Genomic DNA, 25,581 nt, shown 5'->3' with positions numbered 1-25,581 from the left:
ACTTTTTTCTTTTTTTTGCATGGTGTCTATGCAACATGTGCTTTTTATGTAATCTGGCCTCTACAAACTTTGTAATGAATGGAGCCAAGTTCAATAACTTTCTCAGAAAATAAAACCTGATGGAATATTTTACTAGAGATTTTCACTGTAATGGAAGCCTAGTGTGCTCCAGAGTGCAGCACTTGGCACATGTAAATAATAAAGCATATGAGGGATTACCAGCCACTAATTTTATGAAAGTCCACTGGCACTAAGTCTAGGAACAGAGCTGCTATCACCAAACTTCAAGTATAACAGCAGACTAAAACAAAGGACTCGTTTTTTCTGTTTTAATAGAAACAATTTTTGTGATGAAGATGTTTTTTAAATTGAAAGATTATTAAGGAGAAATGAGGGGAAATGTTTTCATGTTCAAGCTGAAAAATGCTGCTTAAAAAGCAATGTTTTTGAAGAAGTTCAGGTATTGGCCACGTATTGGCCCCCATTTACAAAGGGGCTATAGCAAAATAGAACTAAAATTTGTCTCAGACTGATAGACAAATTTTAGCACTGTGAAGACATTGATAAGAGAGTATGCTTTCCCAGAACACTTCAAACAGCAGGAGGACTTTATTCTTGGTTTTTGCCTTTGGGTGTTTGTTTCATTTTTGTTGCTTTCAACAGAATTGTTCATGCGAGTCTGGATTATTCGCATGCCTTGGAGTTATTGGTCTCACCTAGACTTTGCAATCAGCGACACAGATTCTGATACAGTCGACCGCTCACATAACTGTGAATCTGAAAATTCATAAGCATATCAAAATATTTTACACAAAGCCGAGGATCTTTTGATGTATTTATGCAGCTAAAAATGGAAACTGAGGCTCATTAATATCTCCCTGGGAGAAAAGTACTCTCATGTTTCAGAAAATCCCAGTAGGTACCATTTTGCCCCTTTGAGTACCTAAATTTGTAAGTGCTTTCAGGGACAGGTGTGGCTTTTAGTTCATTCCTGTTGGAAAGGGGTGAAAAATGCTAATAATCTTCTGAGGAATGAACATGTGCATAAAGGTTCATGGGTTCAACCATTGAAATGCATAATATGCAACTGTTTACAAAAAAAAGATGGTTATTTAATATTTTAAAGAATTTGCTATGTATTTCTGTATCTAATGCTTTTCAGGGCTGTGCTACATCTTTAACTTTATTGAATTTTCTCATATTTTGCTAACAGTGGGTAGATGGATGAGATTAGTGTTAGCTTGCCTGGGAGGAGTCTGTAGAACAGTATCCAGCAGTGGAGAGGACATTCTAGTTTTCCTAACTCACAAAGGAAGGGAAATAAGCATATCAGGTCCAATTTCACCTATCCTGGATGAATATGTTTCTTTGCTGAATTTTCAGTTGCCACAGAAAAACCCATATTATAATGACCATAAGACATCACTATATTTAAGAACTCTCCCTTCTTGACTACTAAAAAAACCTACTAAAAATACAAATACCAACAACAAAACAAACACACAAAGAAACCCCAGGGTGAAATGACTTTCAACATACCTCTTTAGAAAAGTGTGTTGTATTTTTCTTTTATTTTTTATTCTGGGTCTGGAGTTATGGTTCCAGTCTGGTTAAATACTTGCAGTTTACTCATGTGAAGCAGGTTCAAAATGATATTGAAAATCAGGGAGAGCCTAAGTTTTAACTTTATTGGAAGTTCGTTCTTTTTTTATTTTTTTCTTTCTTTTTTATTTGCTTTCTCTCTTTCTTTTTTTTTTTTTTTGCATTTTTCTCATGCTGGAGTGAAATTAAAATAAACTCTGACAATTTACGTCATTTCCAAAAGAGGAGATCTTATTTTCAGTTATTCTTATTTTTAGTTTTGCTCACTACAGTGTCTGATTTTCTAGTTAAGGTTACATCTGTCAGTTTGGAAGGTGTCCTAAAACTCAAAATGAGTGTGATAACCTGTGTTTCAAATGCTCTATCTTGACCTCCCAGAAGCTTTGTTTCATTGCCGGATACGAAGAGATCTCTCAGCTTTCCCTTTTGTGCCGTGTGTGTGAAATTGATGCAGACGTAGGTCTTGAGGAACAGGATGTCCACCAGTTGCATTCCTATATCTTCCCTGTCCCTGAAAGAAGGTTTTTCTGAACCAAGATGCCTCCTTTTGTGGCTCATAGTAAGAGAAAAGGGAAGATATGTCATACTACAGTTCTGTGACTCTAAACTCCTGGAGAGGAATTAGCTCCTACAGACACACCGTTCTAAATACAAAAGAAAAATATAATTGGTTTAGATATGCTCTACAAAATATGCCATGAAGAGCCCATGTAGCTCAACCTAGTTAATGTGATCTCAAGGTAGATCTAAAATAACAGCATAGAAATATTGTATAGGATTTGACCAACTTTTATTGACAGCTTCCTATTTAATCTCCACCTCCTTACATATGCAATGTTCTGTGGGACTTAATCAGTACCTATTGAAACCATTGAAAATATACCCATTGCCATAGATATCCTATTACCAATTCCTTTAAAGTGTAATTAAATGTTTTCCAAATTAATAATAATACTCTATTAATCATTGTGCAGTCAATCATCCCTGTTCCTGCAAACTAAAGCATGAATCTCAAAGCACTGCAGGCACGGCAGGCAGAAGAACGAACCATGATCAATAAACAGCCTCTCACCCAGGATTCGCTAAATATTCCTAATTAATTCTGTTCACAAAATACTGAACAACAGAAAGAGGAAAAAAAAAAGGTTATTTACATCTCAATCACAAAACCCTTCATTAGTTCTTTTTCGTTGTCAATAATGTTGCTTTTACATTGCTGTTAGGCATTATTGGCACTTGAGCATTTGTCTGAGTCTGGTCTGCTTTTCCATTGTTTTAAAAGATTAATGCTGCCAAACTTCCCTTATGAAGCAAATAGATAACAATGGTCACTCATGGTAGAAAAGGCTAACGTGACCGTTCACTTTTGAGGTATTTTAGAAGATTTCTGCTTATAAAAAGGGAATTCTTAATGGTGAACAAAACCATAAAATCCAGACACAAAACCTGATGTAGTTCCAAAAACGTTCCACTTAAATCTACATCCTTGATCAGTTCAGAAGCTTCTTCCCCTCCCCCCCACTGACACCCTGTCTAGATTTTGGGGGTTTTGTCCAGGATTTAAAGCAGATAACCATGAAATCTTACTGGAATAACAATTTTTCCTTATTTTTGATGCTTGGAAGCAACAAAAATCTTGTGAGAAATTTCTTTTCATGATTTTTTTTTCTTTTTGGCGGAACTAACAAAATAGAGGGGCAGTATCGCATTTCTGATGAATACTAGAACATTTTCACTAAAAGTCTGAAAAGCATTTTGAGGCAACCTATTTGAAATTTATCCTCTGTGGGGGGTCACACAAATGTTGCTTTGAACTATGCAGGATATAATATACCGTATAAAGTGGATGATTCATATTTTCCTCTTTTTTCTTCCAACTCCAAAATCACTGCATCTCACTTCTTATCTGCTCACATTTAAGTCTAGTATCTTGCCAGGCAGCTGTCACTTCTTACAGCTACTTTCAGAGAGCTGTGTTGGTACGGGACTGGGCACAAGCACACTGTGATTTATAGCAGCAGCAGGCGGTTGGCGGAATTCATTTGACTTAACTTGCACCATCTAAAAGGTAGGGCCCTCCTCCAGCCTTGTCCTCCAGGAGACCATATTGTCTTTGGAGAGAAGCAAACTTCTCTAGAAAGTGATTTATGTAGTAGCAAAGTGGGTATTATATCACTGGGGGAAAAAATTACTCCTTTTCCTTCAGCTGTACTGAGAACACAGGCAGTTGTCCAAAACAGTCACGTTACTTTTATGTGGCTGACGTCTGGTGAAATGGATACAGATGTTTTTCTTATTCTAATGTCTAGGAGTATGTACTAACCACTCTGAGTAAGAAGTGAGACTATACCAGGAATTCTGGGGAGAATATCTCAATTCAGGGCCTGCTTCAATCGTATTAAAAATTGGACCTCACCGTGCGTGGCCACGCAGGAGAGAGTGAAGTTGCCTTTAACTTCCCTCCATGGAAACATGATGACAGCGAGCTGTGAGTGGACCAGGGCTCCTTCACTTACAGAGGAAGGGGGAATTTTGTTTTCTTTTCCATAAATTGAGGCAGTAATGTAGCCCATGACGCCCTTCCATCTTCTTGATTGATGAGCTGAAAAAATGTTTCAGCTGTATTGATCTCCTTTATCTGCTAACTATGAGGGTGTGGATCAGGGGAACATTGATGGGGGGACAGCAAAGCATGAGGAATGAACAGGCCCTTCTCTGTACACTGGGTAGCAAAAGATGGAGCCAGAAGTGCTTATATGTTTATTATATACTTGTTGCAAAACATGAAACAAAAGGAGGGTCCATAGTTTGTTATCCGGTGTGCTGGGAGCTGGGGCAGTTATCGACCAGGCCTCTTTGTTTGGCTTATTCTGAAGGTTCAGGTCAGCCTTTACTGAGTGGGTGCAATGCCCATGATGGACCTGAGCCAAGTCATTATGAGTCTGTTGACTTCAGAGGGCTTTGGAGCCGTTTCTTGAATTTTAAGTCATTCCCGTTTATTCCTGCAATGTTCAGAAGGGCAAAGAGGGAGTTGTGAGCTCTGCACAATGCACGCCTTGTACAGCGCAGACAGGTAGGTCTGAGTTAATTATTTCTGTCTTGCCCCAACACACCAGAACAGTCTGTTACAAGTTCCTCCTTCCCCTTCCCCCCCCACCTTTCAAAAAAATCTACCACCATTCTGTATTTAAAAGGCTCAAGGATGATATTTCAGGTGTGATTACTGTCTGGTGGTCATCTGTGACAGCCTGTGGCCTGCTATTATTTGCAATTTAAGTCCATCACCGATATTTTATGACTGCATCTGCAGTTACTGTCAGCTGAGCAATATTTAATTGCTTGACTTGCAAACTGTGTCTTGTCAACAAACACACGTTCTCAGGCCCCATTATGCTTCTAGTGGTGTTTGCAACTTCCTTGCTTTTTTATTTGTTCTGCTGTTGGAAATCAGAGTTTACTGTAGGATGTCCAAAGTTCATGAGCAGTAAAGTCATAAAAGTTAAAAAGGTGATAATCAGAAGAAATGCTTGGCTGGTACATAGGTTATTTAAAAGAAGGCAATGGGCTTCATTTCAACTTAAAGGGACATCATGTTCTTTCATATTAAAAAAGAAAAAAAAAATCTGTTGGCCTGTGCAGGGCTTCCCCCTGTCCCCATCATCTAAGAGTGGTAGCAGACCTAAATTTAAAAATATATGTCGTTACAGATTTCTTTGAGTATCAGCCTACAGTTAGAAATGTTCTAGAATGTGCCAAAGTTTAAGGGGCTGTACCTATGTTCATATTTCTAGAACTATGATAGTACTTGGCAGTTATAGTCATGGACTTGTTTTCAGACTTAAAATTAGAATTTGTATTTCTGCAGTTGAGTTTTAAGGATAGTTTGAAGGGTAAATGGAAAGGCCATCTTTTACAAGCTAATTGTGGCAAACAAGAGGACAGTGACCTTCAAGAGGTTTTCTAGTCCAGTGGCTACCAACTGATAGGCCACAGGACATGAGAAATGGTCCACAAAAAAAAATTTAAAAATCCACAAGCTCTCCTTATAGACTCAAGTAATCAAATGAAAAAAATAGGAAAAGTAAAAATAATAAATGAAGACCAAAATCTCAACTTTTTCTGATTGTAAATGAAGGTGAATAAAGAAAAAACATACAAAATGCACTATGGGTTTATGTGAAAAAATGATACATAGCACTTAAATGATTTTCAGAACATTTATGTGATACTTAGATTGACTGCAGAAAGGCATCAAGCTATGACCTTTTACTGCCTAACTTATCTTAAAGATCTTCAGTGATGTCATTTCCAGAAATTCTCTGAGCAGTCTGTGCCAGTGATTCAACATTTCCTAATAGACATAAGCTATACCTCTCACTGCAACTTCACTGCATCGCTTTTTGTTCTATGTCTCACAGATATGGAGAACAGGTTATTCCCCTCCTCTTTTGCAACAGCCAAAACTCAGCACAAGATTCAAATTACTCATGTGTCTAAAAATGTACCTTTACCAGAATGTAATCCTGATCTTGCACCTCACAAGCCTAGTACTAACATTTATCTTGGTGGGACTACAGAGGTGATAGAAGATGAAAGGTTTAAAACCTGATTAACTAGAAACTGTACATTCAGAAATAAACAATCTGCTGCTTTACAGAAGGATTCACATTTGTCTGCATATAAGTGGAAAGGTCTCAAATCTACTCATTTAAAACTTTTTTAGCAACACCACTGTGTTGCCTCTGGCAATATTCTTATGACTGTGTATATATTAATATAGACTTTTATTTCAAATTACTTCCTCTTCCCTCTAATTGTGTCCTGCAGATTTTTATGCCAGGTAATTGCTTCTCGAGACTCTTAAAAAATTGTCAGGTTTTGTCTAAAAATATGTTTAATTGTAACTTTTCAGAAACCTTGCTTGTTACTGAAAAATTAATCAGTAGAATCAGGGAACTAATTTTAATGATGATTGCCATTTTAATGGGTGAATATTTTTAGCTAAATCTAAAATGCAAAAAGGCTTTATGGTTTGGTGGAACTTTAAGTGAGTACAAAACTGTAATACATCTACCAAGCACAGATAACGCATTATCTTAATTCAAATTACGAAGGTATTTATAGAACAGACCAGCAAGTGGCAGTACATGTTGTGCATAAATCATGAATGATTAGACTAAAATCTTTAAAATGAAACTAAATAGACAGTCAAACAAGCTTTCATGTACAGTCTTATTCTTTTTAACTGCCCTGCCAAGAATTGTAAATGCTTCATTCTACATGACCTTATTTATTTTCCTGGAAATAATAAGTATCTCTCAATTTTAGGAAAGATAGGAAACAACTCTCCTGTAACTGCTGGGATACATTTGTGTCTCAGTTAATCAAAATGTATGTACTGTAAGCCTAATGTTGGCTCAGAGTGGAAAATGGAAATTTCCAGAGACTGTAGGGTTATGAATTGCCATGACTCATAACATATTCCAATAAATAATCACTGACTATGGATAGTGTATTGTAATGGATGCAGAATGTCTGCTCCAGTGGTCTTTGACCCTGGTATCTTTTATGTGAACTCTATTTTATGCAGTTTATTTTCATAGATGAAATGTTAGATGAAACCATAATATTTACTATTGCAGATTTGCTCAAAGTCAGTGTAATATATTGCTAAGCAACATCCAGCAAGAAAAAAGGGGAGAAAAAAAAAAAAGTAAGAAGTGTTGCCTTCATTCAGCGAGTTAGCTAAGAGAACAAATATGAAATGTGTGTGTTTTGATAATATACCAGTTTGGAAGCCTTGGTTATATTGGTAAAGTATTATAAATGGAAATATGCTTTTCTTCTCCAGAATTATTTAGATGAATGTACTGTGTGATTGTAATGACTGATACCCTCTGAGGTGAAAATAATCTCCATACCCTAAAGACAGACATAGAGAGAAATAACAGAGGGAACCGTTAGTATTTTGCAAGAGTAGATCATCTCTGACCCAGAGATGCCACTAGTACAGGTGAAGGAGGAATATTTGTCCTGGGGCCCTTTTAACCTCTTCCCTGACAGTTTAGGATATTAGCCAGAGTGCTAAAAACTGCTGCTTGTGAATCTGAGTGTTGGCATATTTATACATTATGTCTTGAATCGAATTGGCAATCTTTAGTATGTAGCTTTCACGGAGAGGCACGAAAATTGCCTTCCTTTTGTATCCCTGTTCCTGGGGTTGCTAAGCATGATGACTCCGCTTGTTTCCTCTGTAAAGTAAGGCTGTTCAAGAAGCAGGCTGTGGCATTTGTTAGTGAAATGCAGTTAGAGTTGACTGAAAAAATGTGAACTACACTGTCTGAATTTCAGAAAAAGTGTCTGCATGTTTAGGTTACATTTGCAAATGGTTCAGAAGCAGTGAGTGGTGTCATTCTCTGATACAGAAGTCCAGAATGGAAGGAATGCATTCAGGTTCAGAAGAACTAAGATTCAGTCCCTTTTCTGATTGATGGGGTTTATTTCTTTCCTTTCCCCCAGAATTGTGTCTTCTTTGCTGTGCTTTAGCCTGTTTTTAGGTGTGCTCTCAGGCTTTCCTTCTAAGGATGTTCACCTTTTCTTGGAATGACTTTTGAGAGAGAAGACCCACAGCTTTTCATCTCACAAATGGAAATCATTAGGCTGAGAGTGTCATTCTTACTTGGTCTCTGAGTAAATATGTGTTCCATGCAGAATGAAATATACCCAGAGGGAGGAACCAAGAGACATTCACCTGCATATATATGTGTACTAGGTATAAACACGTTCTCGATGCACTTAGAGATACAGATCTCTGTCTCACAAGTTCTCAGTAGACGATTCCAAGAACTAGATGATGGAGTGGGACTTGGGAGAAATTTTGCTTGATGATTTCCACTGGAGTTATTCCACTTAATGACAAAAAATACTTAAACAGTACCTGAAGACATGCCTATGAAGTACAAAGCATAAAATACATGCACAGGACAATGATATTCTATACTGAGTCTTGCCCAGCCTGGCTGAGAAGCTAAAGCCATGTTTTGTAACTGTAAAGCCCCGATGCATGCACAAGAGTCAGGTAAGGCTACTTGTCTCATCCGGTGTTTAGGAGGTTCTTGTCCCTAAAGACTATGACGGAAAGCTTTTTTACAAGGTTGTTTCTTAGCCAGTCTCTTCCCGGCCTCTATTATTCCATGAGATTTTTCTGCCCTACATGCAGAACTTTGCACTTTTTCTTCTTGAATTTCCTGCAGTTTCTGTTGACCTGGTTCACAAGTTTATCGAGGTTCTCTGGACTAAGTCTCTGTTGTCATTTAATGATATTCGTTGGTCCCAGGGCTGTGTCTGAGCAACACCAGAAACTACTTCTGAATTCAGGGTTTATATCTTGTGCTAAAAGTTTCTGAAACACTGGTATCTTTGTATTCTCAACTTTGCTATGCAAGTTGAAGCTGCATAGGGCTGAAAAACTGAGAGGAGGTTGTCTTGAACCACATTTTATAATATCTGCCTCAGAAGAGGAGATACAATTTTCTTCCTACCTGATCTAAGAAAAAAGCTGAAGTTTCCCATTTGACTCATATTTCAAATTTGTTATATGAGTTCTCTAATCAAAGGGCTGTTATACAAGAGCTTGGCAGTATCATGCAGTTAGGTGTGTTCAGACTATTTCTAGGAACATAGACTCTTCAACGACTTTATTTAAGATCCCATAGAAATAAAACACAAGGAAGAGATCTAGATGATCAGGCCAAGCATAAAGTAGAATTTTATTTATTTACAGGAATTACCTCTCTATTTGGTTGCTACTCCATTTCAGATGCTAAGGAAATTAGGAAGGATTTAGGCTTTATTTGGCTATGTCTTCTGAATGCGGGTCTCTGAATGCTCCCTCAGTTGCATTTCTGTTGCTTAAGTCCTATGCTAGATCTTTACCTAGGAACCTCCTCAAATTGAAGTTTAGTGTTATATCATCCAACCCCTGAAGGAACTGACATTCTTTTTTGGGGCTGTGTAGACATGCACCTATTCCTACTGAGGACTTTGGCTAAAAGATAACATCAAGTTTGCAATGACTATATTTAATGGGTTAGAAAATGTCAACATAAATAAGAATCAGACAAAATTAATACAACTCTGCCTAGGGGCGTATCATAGCCCTAGCTACAAAACACTGGATAATCAGTTACCATGGCTGTAACGTCATAGTGAGGATTCCAGTCTTTCAGAACAGAAGATTTACAGCACTGTATAAATTCTTCTGCACTTGCTATTGCTTTTGTTTCCTATTACAAAGGTAAGGGAATCCCCTGAGTGTGTGGTAACTGGCAATGTTTATTTTGGGATACATTGCAGACGGTATATCCAGGTGGTGTTTTCTGATTCAAAGCTGAGGTCAATAAAAAGTGATGGAAAATGTTAGCAAAGTCTTGGCCAGATTCTCTCTGTGCCCTTAGGAATCTGAATAAGACTTTCCTACTGGTACAATATCTTCTTTGTTCTTCCTTGCCCAGCTTCTACCCACCCTCTTATTACATGGCAAAGGAAGATTAAAAAACAGAACATATCCTCCAGTTATTTTCCTCTGAAGCAATGGTGTAATAGGGAGAAAAAAAACAAAGAACGTGGAAGGGAGCAAAGCAGAAATGGAACAACTAAATGATACAAGTTTAATTTATCTGTTAAGATTCCTTCCACATGAAAAATGGAGATGGGCTAAAATGTTTCAAATCAAACCTATTAAAGTAGGGAAAGCATACAAAAATTCAGTGTCAACAAAAAACAATACACATAACACATCCAGAATTTAAACTTTCTGGTAGTAATGACAAAGGTACGTGATTACATTTAAGCTCCATTTTTTTCAGTTTTAAACAAAATGTGCCTTTCTGTTCAAGGCTGAGTTGTCCCAGTACTGTAAATTGATGGACAAGCAACAAAAATGTTAAGCTGAGGGTGCTTTCATGAATGAGAGACCCAGCAACAATACACTACTATGTCAGGAAAAATAGGAAGCCAAAAACACAATTGCAAATACTAACAGACCTCCACGAACAGCTCCTGGAGTCCGGGGTGTTCTCATTCTTGCAGTATGCAACAATTGTTATGTGAGCTCTCAATAGGCCATAATCTGAAACTTTTTCAGCAAGTGTATTCAGCAAAAGAACTATGAATGCAAAGTAAAATCACAATCAGCTGAACTGTGTGATTCATGAATCAAATAAAAAGCAGACAAAAATTGTCATCTTTTAGGCCAATATATAACAACTGTAGTAGAGTCTGCTGTTTTATACTGAAAGAAAAATAAAGGCCTAGGAAAAGTAAATTGCTGAAGGGCAGGAAAAAAGTTATTCTGAGCCTCTAAATATAGAAATCTCTCCTATGCTTTTTTTATAAAAGATATGACCAGCTGCAAGAGCCATCCAGATCAGCACATTTTTTCATGATGTCTTGTTGACCTTTTCCCTTATATTGAACACGAGTCCCAAAGCAGAAGGGATCTGTATCCTTGCACATCTCTAATAAAACTGTGGGAAAAAAGGCACAAATAAATAATGATTAAACCCAGGTAGTAGTTCAAAACAATTAATTATTGATGTACCTAAGCCCCTAAATTAAATAGCAAAAAAAATAACTTTAATGGCTATTGCCAGACAATCTCTCGTTCTGTGAGAATAAAGATGTGTTGAAGTAACAGATTATTAGTTACAGTTTGCTTGTATATATATTTTGATTTGGTTTTGCTTGTGTTGTGGATGTTCTTAGCTGAGAATAGACATGACAGCAAGAACGAATAGGAGGAAGTGGAAGAATGAGGAGATGCTTACATGTAAGGGCTTCAGCAAAAGGACTTTTGTGCTGATCCAAACCTTTCAAACATATTGTTCCATATTGTCATTTTTTATTCATGTTTGTTGGTTGTTCTATATCATGTTGATTCATATTCAAGTTTATGAATAATACTATTGTAGCAAACGGATCAGAATCAGAGTTCAAAGCCTTCATTTGGAAGAAGATCCCATTCAAGAACTAACTTAAAGCAGGTACCTAAACTCACATGTGTTTTGAAAAACTGACTTTTTTTGCAATCTTGGATTTTAAAAAGCATCAAATATTTATTGTTTTATTAAATGCTTTTCAGATTGTTCATAGACATCAAAACATTCTCAGCACAAATAAGTTGGATACCTGTAAGTCAACTGGATTGGATTTTTAAAGTAATTTGGATATTGGTGTGATTAATTTTGGAAAATGCAACTGCTGATAAGAGCTTAATGAAAAGAAACACCAATTAAAAAAGAAAATGTGCGTAATGTTCAGGGTTTCTTCACCTCTTCTTTGTACCTTATAACAACGAGGTTGAGCTACCAACAATGAGAAAAGAAGTCTAGTGACCTATCTCTATGACTACTGAATAACATTGAAAAAATGCCTCTCTGTTTAATGCCTTGTGTAACCTGTTTCAAGGGCTCCTAAAAGATTGCTACACTTATTCAGAGGCATATTATAGGCCTTGTAGCAAAGATTCCCATGTCCATTAAAGGTATGCACGTAAACCGTTGAAAACCACCTACCTTCAGGTCAGGATAGACATACTCCATTATTGTATATTTCTACAGTGTTTTCAAGAAACTCCAAAGTAACCAAGGACTTTCTCAGCCTGCACTCATAGAAGTGATTGATTCTAGATTTACGGGTTTTAGAGTCCTACTTCTGACAAGCACATCCCATCTGTGACCACAGCTGTTGTCTTTACTCTCAGAGGAGAGAAGAAGAAGAATTGCAGCAGCATAAGTAACACCTAAACCCCAGGAAATCATAGGTTTTCCTGTCCATAGACCTATGTAACTGGGCAAGCTCCACTCTCTGACCTCAGCAAGCTCCCAGAATATATGGGTTTGGTGCATCTGAGTTACTGGGTACTTGGCTCTGTTTGCTTCCTCCTAGTGTATGTTAAGCTAATTTATAAAGTTTATTTATATGTATATTTATATCTATGCATTTGCATATTTAAGCATTTTGGGAAATATGTTTTTTAATCTAGAAGGTAAAATTAATGCTATAGCTATATATTAGGACACATCAATTTTTAGAGTCCCTATTTCCTCTCTCAGAGCTGTACATTCCAAAGAAAATGGCATCTGCATACCCTAATTGAAAAAATGGAGTATATGCATATAAGACAAATAGATTTCATAATAAAAATGTGATTCACTCTGAAAATGATTAAGAAATTACGGAGTCAGCAGAGATGAGATATAAAACATCACATGTGCTGGAGAAGGACTGAGTTCACTGAAACAAGGCCAAAAAAGTTAAAATAAGGGAAGAAAAGAAAAAGGGGAAGAAAATATAATTATACAAGTGGTTGAGATAAATATTAAGAAATATTTCAAATATACAAAGAACAAGAAATCAATGAATGAGCACCTTGCGCTTCTATGAGACAGCAAAGATAATTTATTAAAGAGAACATTCAGCTGAGACCAACAATTAACCATTTTCCTTGTTGTTCACAAGGAAGATGGAGAGATGACACCAGAAACAAACATATTATTGCCAAAGGGAGGAAGAAGATATACTGGTGTTAAGAAACATGCATGTTGTAGGAATGATTTTTTTCCATGTCAGTGGCGGCTTTTCCAGAAAACTATAAGAAGGATAAAAGACACAAACACAGACATTACCAACCATGGGCAGGAAGACACACAACTGCATTAGTACCCACTCGAACTTCGAAAACTTCATGCTATTTTTAAATTGTCAACTTATGAAGTATATGAGATTGTAATGTTTCTTAATTATAAACAGATCTTTGCCCTCGTATTCAAAATGGAAGCGGAATTCTATTTAGGTGTGTATACTTTGTTTCCACAAATTTGTCTATCCTTTTAAGCATTAATTTCTGTGAATATTATAAACTCATTCTGACATATTAACGATATTGACGTATGACAATATATTGACAATCCTGCTTGTCAGTGGGTAGTTGAAGTAAAACAGAAGAAAAAAACCCTTCTTTTTTGTCAAATGACAAAGCTGTTTTCTTAAGTAAATCCCATTATGTGATTATTTAGATGGTAGTATTTTGTAGTGAAGAAAGATACAGGGACTGAAGCAGACATACATTTTTTCTTATATTTTTTTTTTTAATTTGGCTTTATAAGCGCTATAATACCTCAAGGATGTAGATTATCTTGATATATTAAGACTTCTAGACATATACTGTCTGCTTGTTGGATTTCTTTTGTGTAATAAAAGCATCCTGAATTTCTGCAGACACTCCAGTAACGCTTGTAGTTTATCTGGAATGTTACTTAAAGTTACTGGCATGTTTTCAGGAAACCCCCATTCCAGTTAGGTAGGAATTTAAGAACTAGAAACCAGACCGTGATCAGGTACTTGAAAGTTTATCTCAGATCTCATTCTCAGGGGTAAACACAGTTGTTCAAACCGAACATGCATATCAAGCAGGTGCCCACGGAAATGCTAATATAGGTATTTCAATACTTGGAAAATGTTCTAAAAAAACATAATGGTGCACTGACAATTATTTGTGGAAATGTCAACAAACAGCTGAATACACGTTAGTGTGAACTGGGTCCTTCACTCTCTTTGGAAAAATACTGAAAAAAAATTTAATTCTGTGATGAAGGTATAAAAAATATACTGAAATCATTACAGAAAAAATAATCATGTTAATTATGATCATGTGAAATAGAGCAGAAATTGAAGCCCGTTTTAGATTAGGTCGATACAGTAGCAATCCAAACCCTTATTCACCATCTACTGTGTCACTTGCAAACTTCCGTTAATGTCAGTGGTGCAAGATAAAACTCCTGAGGCTTAAACACTTCAGTCAATATGTTGCTAGTGATCTATTTGTGTGGATAGCAAACGAGCTTAGATGAGGTGACCACTGAAAAGCCCTGTTATCACCTCTCATCTTTTTTACTCTATAAACCGATGTCATGTGAACAGAGAGTCATCCATAAACTGGAAAAATTTATGAAAAGAGGAACAGAGAAATCAATAAAAATGTAAGAAGGCAATAAAAATCAAAATTGCTTAGAAAAGGAAAGGCTGGGGAGATATAGTAAATACCTTAAGCACATCAATAAAATGAAATGTATACTTCAAAATAAGAATGAGAATAAAGTAAAATATAAGATTAAAGACATATTTCAAAAGACGGATTTGAAAATTAAAAGCGCTCTTGTATTTTCTGTCAGGCCCCTATAAATTTGATTGACTTAATTTAGTGCAACTTTAATCCCCTTGAAATATATTTTTGGTTTTGTTTGAGGAGAGGGTTTGTCATTTGGTCTTGAGATGTTCGTTTGTTTTTATTTGGTTTTGGCATTTGGATTTCTTTGCAAGCAGTAAAAACTGACATCAAAAAATAAAAGCTGAGTTTCATTTACAATTTCATACTGCCAGAACCTTGGACTTCAGAAAAATGATACTACTACAAATAAAGTGCTAGGACCTGTGGAAGTCAACACAAAAGTTTTGACTTCACTGCAAGTACTCCTAAGTTTGTGGTAAAAGCGCAAGACCTGGTAATTTCAAAGTGCCTGAATAGTCTTTAAGGTTTTTTGTTTAGCAAAGTTCTCAGTTTAAAATTTCAGATCCTGAAAATAAGCTTGCAGATACTTAGTGCTGAAACTGTTGTTGTTGGGCATTTTAGCTGTTCTCAACATTAGCTGGGCTAGGAACCGAAGTCATTTGCATAGACCTGATCTTATTATTATTAAAGTGGTAGTGCAGAACTTGATGAGGTTCTAAATTAACATCAAGAACTTTTCTATTGAAATATATATAAAAATTCTAATAACGTGTACAGAGAAGCTACCTGTGATGTACATAAAAAAGAGAAAACATAACTAAAAAACTTAAGGAAGACATAGTAAGGGATTGAAATAAAATGTATTTGTATATAGAATTTTTAAAAAAAAACTTCCTGAAGAAAATATTTCGTAGGGCTTATTTACCAAGAAGCCTATGAAGAAAATAAGTTAGGAACTTGATTAAAACAGAAGATTATGTCAATACACCAGTATAAAATGAAAAGAAAATAGAAATAATATCAGTGATTATAATAGTTTATTCACAGTGTATTAGTAAAGCCAGACATCCAACTGAGTAACATTTATTACTGTGTCATTAACAAATATCATTAGCTTGTGGCACAGATTTCCTTAAAAGATATTGTATACCATATCGTCATCAGGAAGGTTCATGACCAGTGGGATATTTCTATTTCACAAAAGGCCAAAACTGGCAAAAATCTGTTTTCTTATCCTGCATCAGCTCAGATGTTAAATGAAATCAGTGGAGATATAATCACTTTTCAGAGACAATCAGACCAAAATCAATTTCAGGAAAAGAAAACGTGTACATCTTGAAGACCAGCAAGCCGAGACAAATTTTTGAATTATTAGAAAACACACATATAGGTTATATAGTCTAGATATATTGACATGAAGACAGACTAGATGACAAATTATGATGGTCTCAATCTGGAATGTCTATGAACTTCTGGCATTATGACACCTACTGTACGAGATTTCAAAAATATATATATACACATACACACACATATATATGTATGTATTTTTTAAAGGGACAAAAATGGCAGCCTAAGATGTAAGTCTAGAAGAATTAGGCTTTAATTATTAAGTAAAGCCTCAGATACTACAAACAAAACAGTCGTGTATTGCAGTAGTATTTTCAAATTAGGCATATAGAAAGCAATAACCAACCAAAGTCACTGAAGAGCCTTTAATTGTACCCATCTAAACAGAATTTCAAAAAGGTTAAATGTGAATAGAGGATGTCTAGTGTGTCCTTGAAATTAAACAAGAGAATTCTGTTCTTGAAGCTATATCTGCCAAAATTCTCAATGGTGCAGCATAGAAAGCAGACCTCCACAGGTGTAGATACACACACAAAAATACGTCATTTATACCTCTATATGATGCACAAAAAACAACAACAAAACACATATTAAAAAAAAAAAAAAGCACTTAAGGCAATATTCACAAAGGCAAGGTGTCTCACTGTCTTGCTAAAAAAAAAAATGGTGACAAGTTATTTGCTGATGGCATGGACTGAGATAGCAGTCTGTCATCTAGGAAAGGAACATTTGCAAGTGTCCTTGTCCCTCTGGAATTGTTATTTTTTTCCCTGAGTATATTGGTGGTGTAGGTGGGGGAAAAGGAAACTCTCATACCTGTTCATATCAGTTTAAAACCAAAAAAAAAGGATTTCAACTCTGAAAATTAGGAGATGCCATGGACCATACACAGGTGATTTCTTGTTGGAAACTGCTCTTGCTTTTCACTTTATTGTGAACGGTGTGGCCATAGGCAATGAGTCCATGTGCAGCAAAAGAAGGAAGGACATGTCTTCTCACTACTATACCTTTTATATAAATATACATATATATATATATATAAGACGACTTCAGCAGCAAGCCAAGATAGGATTTATCTGCCTAAATGTACACACACACAATATAGTCACCCTAAACTCTCTTTGCTGCTATTGAACATTGAGTCAGGATAATAAGTTGCATCTAAGACACAATTTATCTATCTTAAAGTAAATGCCTAAACTGCGTTAGATTAATCATGCCTTACAACTGAACTTGCTATAAAACCAGCTTACAGTGTAGCCATCTGCATGTAAATGTGTAAAGCTAGGTTGAGCAAGTGTATAACAAAGCAAGTATTGAGGTGTCTCTTGATGCCTTAGCTTTGCACCTTCAGTAAGTGATTATTTATGTGATGAACTTTTTGGGATTTTTCCTCCTCTCTTGGTTTTGCTTTTAAATAAAACCTGGACTTCTATTTATCAAGAGTACATGCAAAGTTCTGCCAGTTATATTTTTTCTTGGAAAGGTGAGATAAATGGGAAAGTTTATTACTATTTTTTATTGGAACATATTTTTTTTTAGCTGTGATTTGCCTTTCCTCTTCTGTCACCTTAACAAGAGAGGCTGTGAAAATTGTTGCTGTTCTACATCCCAGTGAGCTGGGTATGACAGGATCCCTCCGAGCGCTCTCCAATCACTGTGAATGGGGATTCTGCCAGCCCTCAGAGCTCATACAAATGATGTACTGCTCTCTGCTCTGGGTATCAAAACCAGCCATCAGTCATGCAGTAGCCAAAACCTGAACTGGATACTGCAGAAAAGGGAAAGGAGAAATATAGCCATCCATAACCCATCTCAGTAGTAATCCTGACAATAATGTATTTTAAAGTTGAAATGTCTTTGTCTTCACCTTCGCAGGAGGTGCAAGTTTGAATCCCAAAAGCTCTGTGTCGCAGACCTGTTTCTGATTTAAGTAATTGGCAATTTTGCGCAACATGCACACAATGTTACTGCTGGGTCTTCCCTCATTTAAAACAATATTCCACAGCAAAGGGGCTTTTTGAGTTAGAAAGGATGTTTTAAAGAATTTGGCAGTGAAGTGAGGACTTGATAGACTTGTGAAACTATAAAATTAGGATGACATTTTTTTCAAAAATTAGGTTAATATTTCCCTGCTTCACAGGAGTATTCTAAAAATAATGAATTGATGGTGCAAGGTAATGAGAAACTTCACAGGAACCCAACGAATATGTGGAATTATCCCTTAATTTTAGAGTATTGTTTGTAAAATCAAGATCATGCCTGTTAGGTTGCCTCTCTTATTTTTGCTTTTATGAGAGTTTAATTTTGGCAAGCTTTCCTTACCTGAGGGATAGCTTTTTAAAACATGATTGTTCCTCTCTGATTATTAAGACCACAGTTCACTTTCAGCCAAGATGATTATTGAAAAAGGTTTGTTTAATTTCCTGCCTCTAAGCTGTCCGCATGGATTAAAAAAAAAAAAAAAAAAAAAAAAAGAAAAGAAAAGAATGCCATTGCACTTAATTTGACACAAATCAATATGATTGGCAGGCTTTTTCTACAAAAGTGTCTAATATTAAACACACATGCTGCCTGAATTGTCTCTAACAGTCTGTGATTTGAACTGGTCCCACTCAGGGCAGGTGCGTCATTTTCCAGGGAAGGTAGATCATCGTTTTGTCACTAAACCTAGTTGCCAGATTTCCGCTTGTAAGTCTTCAAAAGTAGTGCCATTTCTAAAAGGGCATAGTTGAATAGGGCAGTCCTGAGTGATCAATCCTTTTGCAAGATCAGAGAAATCACTTCCTAATGGAGCATCCAGGAGAAAGGAAATACTGGAGGACGGAATATGCAAAAGCATATTGAGTGAAGCTTAGTAGATGCATAGGGAAATGGATACGGAGAGACATTTAAAGATGGAGTTGTAGAGTTTGAATTATTCAGGATAGAAAAATAGCTGACACTGTGCAAGTTATAAAAGAAAGAAGGTGAAGATGCAGGAGAATAACTATCTTTACTGGAAAAGCAGAGAGCCTAAGGAGTGAGATGGGCACGGGGGAGAAAGAAAAAAAGTAAGTGAAGGGGATGAGGGAAGAGAAAAATGCAATTGCTAAGGTTAGAGAGCATTAGATATTTCTTGAAGAATTTAGCAGTTAGGCAAGACTAAAACAGGGAGATCTAGCTAAATAAGTACACCCAAAAAAAGAGTCCAGTGATACTATGCTACCATTCATTTAATATGAACAATCCTGGTAAGTTGTGTAGTTTCAAGCTACTGCCTCAAGATTTGCCTTCTTTGGAAAAATCCATTAAAATATAATCATGCAATTTAAGCATATCCTGGACCCTAACCCACTCTGCCTTACTACTGATATAGAGCATGGGTTAAAGCCTTTTAACTGTGGTGTGCTACTGGAAACACACGCAAGACAATTTTAGTTTAGAAGCCTACAAAGAAGAAGTGGGGGCCAGGAGTGGCAAGGGACTTTGCACAAAGCTCCAGGCCTGCAGTAGTCTCTAGACATATTTAAAGAACTAATGACATTTGATGCACTCCAGTGCTTTTCAAAGACAAATCAAATTGCTCTTTAGAAGAATCTTAATGAACCGAGGAGGATTTATTGGTAGAGAGAGTATGATCACAATCAAATGGAGGGATATCCTCTCGTTTCTCCCTCTCCCGATGCTTTGCTATGAGAATATTGTCAAGTTCAAAATGGAAACAGCCCTGTTCTGCACTGAACCTCCCTTTGTCTTCTCCAGGCAGAGAGAATATGTTAAGGTGCTTTGGGAGAATCAGGTTCACTTTTTACTTGTGCCTGGCATATTGCTTTTCATGCAGAAGTAATGACCTTGTCTTCCCTCTTGAAGTACCAGTTTAGCACCAAGGCTGTCAGTTCTCCAGCCTCCCGATGCACAGCTATATAGTTCATGAGGCCATTGGATTTCCTGTGTTATGTTACAATATACCAGAAAGCTGCATTAGCAACCTACCAGGAAGTACACTATGGAGTAAAATTTTGTTCAAAATAACCCTGTCCCTATGTCCTTCAACAGTGTTCCAGGTGTTTTTCCTCCTGATTTCATTATAGAATAAAATATTCCTGCAGGAAATGGCCTCTGCTGATCCATACAGTCCTGTTGGCAGAAGCAGCAGCTACAGCTGTTATGATAAAATGCTTGCTGCGGTAACATTTCTCAAAGAAATAAGATGATTTAAATGTATTCTTCTCTGTCATTCATGTATGCCATTAACTGCCTGAGAAGAGATTAGATTACAGTGTATTCTGTGGCATTTCTTGATCAAATCACTGGCTTCGAGCAAGGTTTTGTTCCAAGGACTCAAAAATTCCATGTTATTTTGTAGCCATGTAACTAAAATTATTCATAAAACAGCAGTTATGAATGGAACAGTTTTAGAAAATACCAAAATCGGTTCCTTTTCTAGGCCTTCTTCCCCTTTCATTTTCCCTTTCCCATTCCTTTTCCCTTTCCCTTCCGTTTCCTTTTCTCCTTCCCATACCCCCTTCCTCCCTTCCTTCCAAAGACAAATTGTCAGCTTCACCGAAAAAAAAAGCCACAACAAAAGGAACAAACAAAGCCTGTGCTATGATGCCCTGAGAACTTAGTAGAAGGCTGGAGAGTGGACTTGAGGCTACAACTGCTGGAAAAGCTGTTGGAAAGCCAGGCAGGAGAAAACCCAGGAGGCCACATCTGTGAGTGCGAGTGTGTGAATGGAGTGGAGCCGCCCTCCCACACAACAGGAATGCCATCAGAAATGTGTACTCTGTATGGGAGGAGAAAAAGTAATCTGTTTGGTAGATCACTACGGAAACCCAGCTCCAGTATCACTGCCAAAGTACAGAAGAGAGTACAGTTTGTGACTATGAGTCAAAATGACTAAAGCAGAGGTCTCCAAATGATGTTGATAAAGCAGGAAAACATAAAAAAAGGAGAAACATTCTTTTAAAAAATGATCTAAAGAAATATAATACTCCCTTTTTGCATCACCAGGAAATATAAGTATAGGTTATTTCATGCCTGCAGTGCATTGAGGATACAGAAACTAGTGTGCTGCATGAGCATGCTACTACAAATTATGTTTCTCTCACAATTTCCAAACTATAAGCAATCTGTCTATTCAAAGATTCTGTTTCAAGAGGTGTTTTCTTCTCTGTGATACCCTGAAATTGTAACAGTGTGGAAAGGGGCATTGCATGGGTGCATGTGTAAATGCAAATTAATTTCCTTTGGAGCTCTGATTTGCCCTTGGCTTTTACCAGGATTTTCCAAACTGTCAAGATTATAAGAATAAAAACTCAAAGTCTGAAGCCTTCCAACTGTGCCACACACAGGCTGCAGCCATAGCTTAATCTCAGACAGTTACTGGATTAAGATTTGCATGCATAATTGTAGAACAATTATTCTCTGAAATAGCTGAAATATTCTGGGGTTCATAGATTGCATATAGGTTGCCAGAAACCGTGATTTCTGTAATATCATCTCATACTCAAAACAAAACAAAACCAAAAAACAGAGTAAACACAGCAAATTTCCGCATATAAGAGGTTATTGGATTTACTGTAAACTCTTTTTATTAAGGCAGTTCTGCTCTATGGCATACTATCTAAGAAAAAGCTATTTCATTACAGAGGAGATAGGAATATATCTTTGTTTTTCAGACTATAGTTTCACTTTTTTTTTTTTCCTCTCAGTGTTATCATGTATTATTTACTGCAACACCTTAGTCACAACAAGAAAGAGAGTGTTGAAATCCACAAAGATTTGGCCATTTAAAAGTTGGCAATGGGAGACAGCATGTAAACATAGCTTTTATGGAGTTCTTTAACACAGCAAACAGATCGCAGATTATTGGATCAAACTTCCACCAGTAAAAAGTGTATTGGCCAGTGGTGGGTCTGTTTGTCTGTTCTTGTTAACAGAAGTGCAAACATCCTGAAAAATATTGTTCTGTACCTTGTGACTGTGTATATTGTACATTTTATTATTCAGTTCTTTTGGCTGGCAGCTTGAAACAGATGGGACTCCTAGAAAATAAATATTTAACTCAGCAGGCCAGTAGCTAATGTTTGAAATCATATTTAGTGAAAGTATAATGGCATTTATGCCATCGATAGTTATACAAAACTTATGCCTATAACATTTCTACTTAGCCTTACATTTTCATTTGTTCATAATTTTATGAAAATGTGCCCTTTGCAGCTCAGAGTTTCCTTACTTTGTTGACCCCAAATATGTTCTTTAGGGAAGGTTAGAAGAGAAAGAAAAATCTTTTCAGCTGCTTTTAAAAAATACGAAGTTGGTAAAATATGCTCTCTTTTATGCATTTTTTTTCTTTTTGCATCCATCAGAAATTACTGCCTTTTGAAATTAAGAAAAAATAAATAAATAGTGCATTCAGTGAAATGGCACTTTTCCTAGCTGGAAAAAAAACCCAACAACTTAAAGGCATAATTAAATAATAAAGTTTTAAAGCACTGAAATTCTCATGCTGAGCACCTCAGTGGGTACAAATAAAAAGACAAGTGTATTAGCAAGGTCAGCTGATATAAGGCAGTATGACTGCTGAGAACCCACAACAAATATGTGAATTTCCCCGTTGAGCTGAGCTGGGTCCAGGGGCCTGTTGAGCTTCCTCTCATTTGAGAACATCATATTACATCTCCTCGTTTGCAACAAAAAGGCTGAGAATGCTTCCATATTGTTAGGATTTTACATTTGTGAGGGCAGCGTTGTGAATGGCTTATTGAAACACTTGTGTATTTTTTTTTTTTTAAGAGGGTTTTTGTCAGGTAGCATAGGCCTCTACCTTAAGGAAGTGAGTTCCTGCCCCGTACTATCACACAGCTGCATCATTCAGATTTCCATTTAGCCTGGATGTAAGGCTTATCCTTGGAAAGAATCTCTCTTATAGGTCATGTGTGAGGCTAGGAACAACGACAGTAGTCAAGGAGTGCAGGAGTGTTAAAGCAATTGTGGTAGGTTTCTTCTAGCAAAAAGTGACTACCCAGTTCTCCAGTAGAATAGTAGAATCATAGAATTGTTAGGGTTGGAAGGGACCTTAAAGATCATCTAGTTCCAAGCCCCCTGCCCTGGGCAGGGACACCTCCCACTAGATCAGGTTGCTCAGAGCCCATCGAGCCTGGCCTTAAAAACTTCCAGGAATGGGGCTTCCACCACCTCTCTGGGCAACCTGTTCCAGTGTCTCAGCACCCTCATGGTGAAGAACTTCTTCCTAACGTCCAGTCCGAATCAACCCATCTCTGGTTTTGATCCATTCCCTCTAGTCCCACCATTACCCGACATCCTGAAAAGTCCCTCACCAGCTTTCTTGTAGGCCCCCTTAAGATACTGGTAGGCCACTATAAGGTGTCCTCAGAGCCTTCTTTTCTCCAGACTGAACAACCCCAACTCTCTCAGTAGTCATAACCTCTTTCCCAACTCATGTGTCAAAAGAGGAGGGAGACTGGCTGTATCAATCATTAACACCCCTAATATCCCCCACAACGTAAAAGTTATCCAATTAGTGAGGTGGTCAAACTTTCTGCCTTCCAAATACAAGCTGGGTCTAAATGCCTAAACATAAGACAACAGAAATTCCCCAAGCTTCATTTTTGGAGTACTCCTTGTACTTTGCTCAGACATTACCACAGTACTGGAGTTGCTACAAGATTAAAACCTTCACCATGTTTTGAACACCGCAATAAAAAATTTGATTAGTAAGAGCAACTTCAAAACTTCTTATTTTATGAGCTCGACGGAGCAGCATTTTGTGACGCAAATGTTGCAGACGTAGGAACCCTGTATAAAAGTCAAACTTTGATTATTTGATTGCAACAATGGGACAAAAAGTGTGGGTGGTAGCAAGGAATCGGTCTTCTCCCTTGATCACACAGGGTGTGCTGTTTGTAATTATAATTACTATAATCTACTTACAGATTGCAGAATAAGTTCCTGGATAGTATTGGTTGCCAGCCCAGGGCTACCAACTGATGCCCTCATCACACCTATCAGAAGAATTTTACATATAAAAGCACCTCCATCTTTTAAATTTATTGCACAGCAGCTGGGAAAATGCCTTTGCCAGGCATAATTCTTTATTCTTGTGTTTTCTTTGCAATAAATAATGAGTTTAGAAGGAATGCCTTATGTTTCCCTGTCTCGTTCATGTTTTGAATTATTGAATCTGTACACCATCACAGCATTGCATATGCGGTTTACTGTGCAGTCATGTGAAAGATCATTTGTTTACCAGTTAGTGGAAAGCTGAAAACTTCAATCTACAAAAGTGTAATGCAATTGACACAAAGAGAATGAGAGAACCATACAGTAAAATCAAGGCTGCACAACTGATCAGCCAATCTTCAAAGGCAGCGAGAAACAAAACTAGTGGTTGTGGCTCTCTTTAAAGATTCTGCCACTGAATCGTGGAAATGGATGGACAAGTACGGCAGAGGCTTAGGCGTGTACAAAGTTCTAAAAGTCTACATTTGCAGTAAATTAAGTGATCTATTTTCTGCATTTTCAAGTGATGAAACATGTGACAGCAATTATGTTATCAGTGTTTTTACTAGAGGAAAAAAAAAAGAGGAAAAAAAAGAGGAAAAAGAGAAGCCATTATCAAAATCTAAATCTACACTAGTTAAAATCCCCACAGAAGTCTCAAAAAATTCCTGCTTCTTATTGAAATCTATAAGCTGGCATTTTTGTCAGTAATAATGGAATTGTGCTGTCTTTACTTCACTTACAGCATAGTGCTTCAGTTCTCCAGGGTTATACTTCACTGTCAATTCACATTAGGCCATTAGAGCAAAAAGAGCTTTACTAACTTTGGATGGAAAATAATTTTCTACTGTTGTTTCTATGGCTAATGTACAATAAAGAGTTTTGCTTTGGAACATGGTACATTTTTTTCATCGGTGACTGATATTCTGTTCTATATAACCAGCCAGATACACATAAAGGTTCACTTCTCTTGCCTCTTTTTGTGATAGTGTCACATCCATGAACAGTCTGTAATATGTCAGTCTCTCTGCCTCTCTTTGCATCAGCATCTCAGTTCATGTTGTCTCAAGAGAGAACACGATACCACCAATTATTTGAACTGTAGAGAAGAATAACTCTAAATTCTAGACTTTGCTTGTCAGAGTTAAGGTTTCTTGTGAAATCGTTATTGCATATTTGTATACATCGTTATTGCTATTGAAAACTGCTGAGCGAGCTAAATGAAATGAAATATTTTGTTGTGATCTTGCTACGTTTTTGAAGGTTTTATGTAGCATTCTCATCATGCATTTTGGATTGTCATAGATCTGTTATTTATTTTAGCAGTCATTTAGACCTCATAAATATAATAACCATAACAGGACATGACTCATGATTGTAAGCCTCATAAATTAAGATAACATATCTTTTGACCCCTTTACAGGATATCTGCTTCTTTAAATCACTGCGTCAAGTTTAATTCACTGTATATTTTTCTGTGTTTTCACAGAAAAAACTATTTTCGTGGGGCTGAGGAGTATGTGAATGAATAAATTAACACAAAAATCTTGCTT

Source organism: Larus michahellis, chromosome 2 (genome assembly GCF_964199755.1).
Source record: "Larus michahellis chromosome 2, bLarMic1.1, whole genome shotgun sequence".
In the NCBI taxonomy this organism is placed as follows: Eukaryota; Metazoa; Chordata; class Aves; order Charadriiformes; family Laridae; genus Larus; species Larus michahellis.
The sequence above is the reverse complement of the archived record's forward strand: the minus strand, read 5'-3'. Positions refer to the sequence as shown.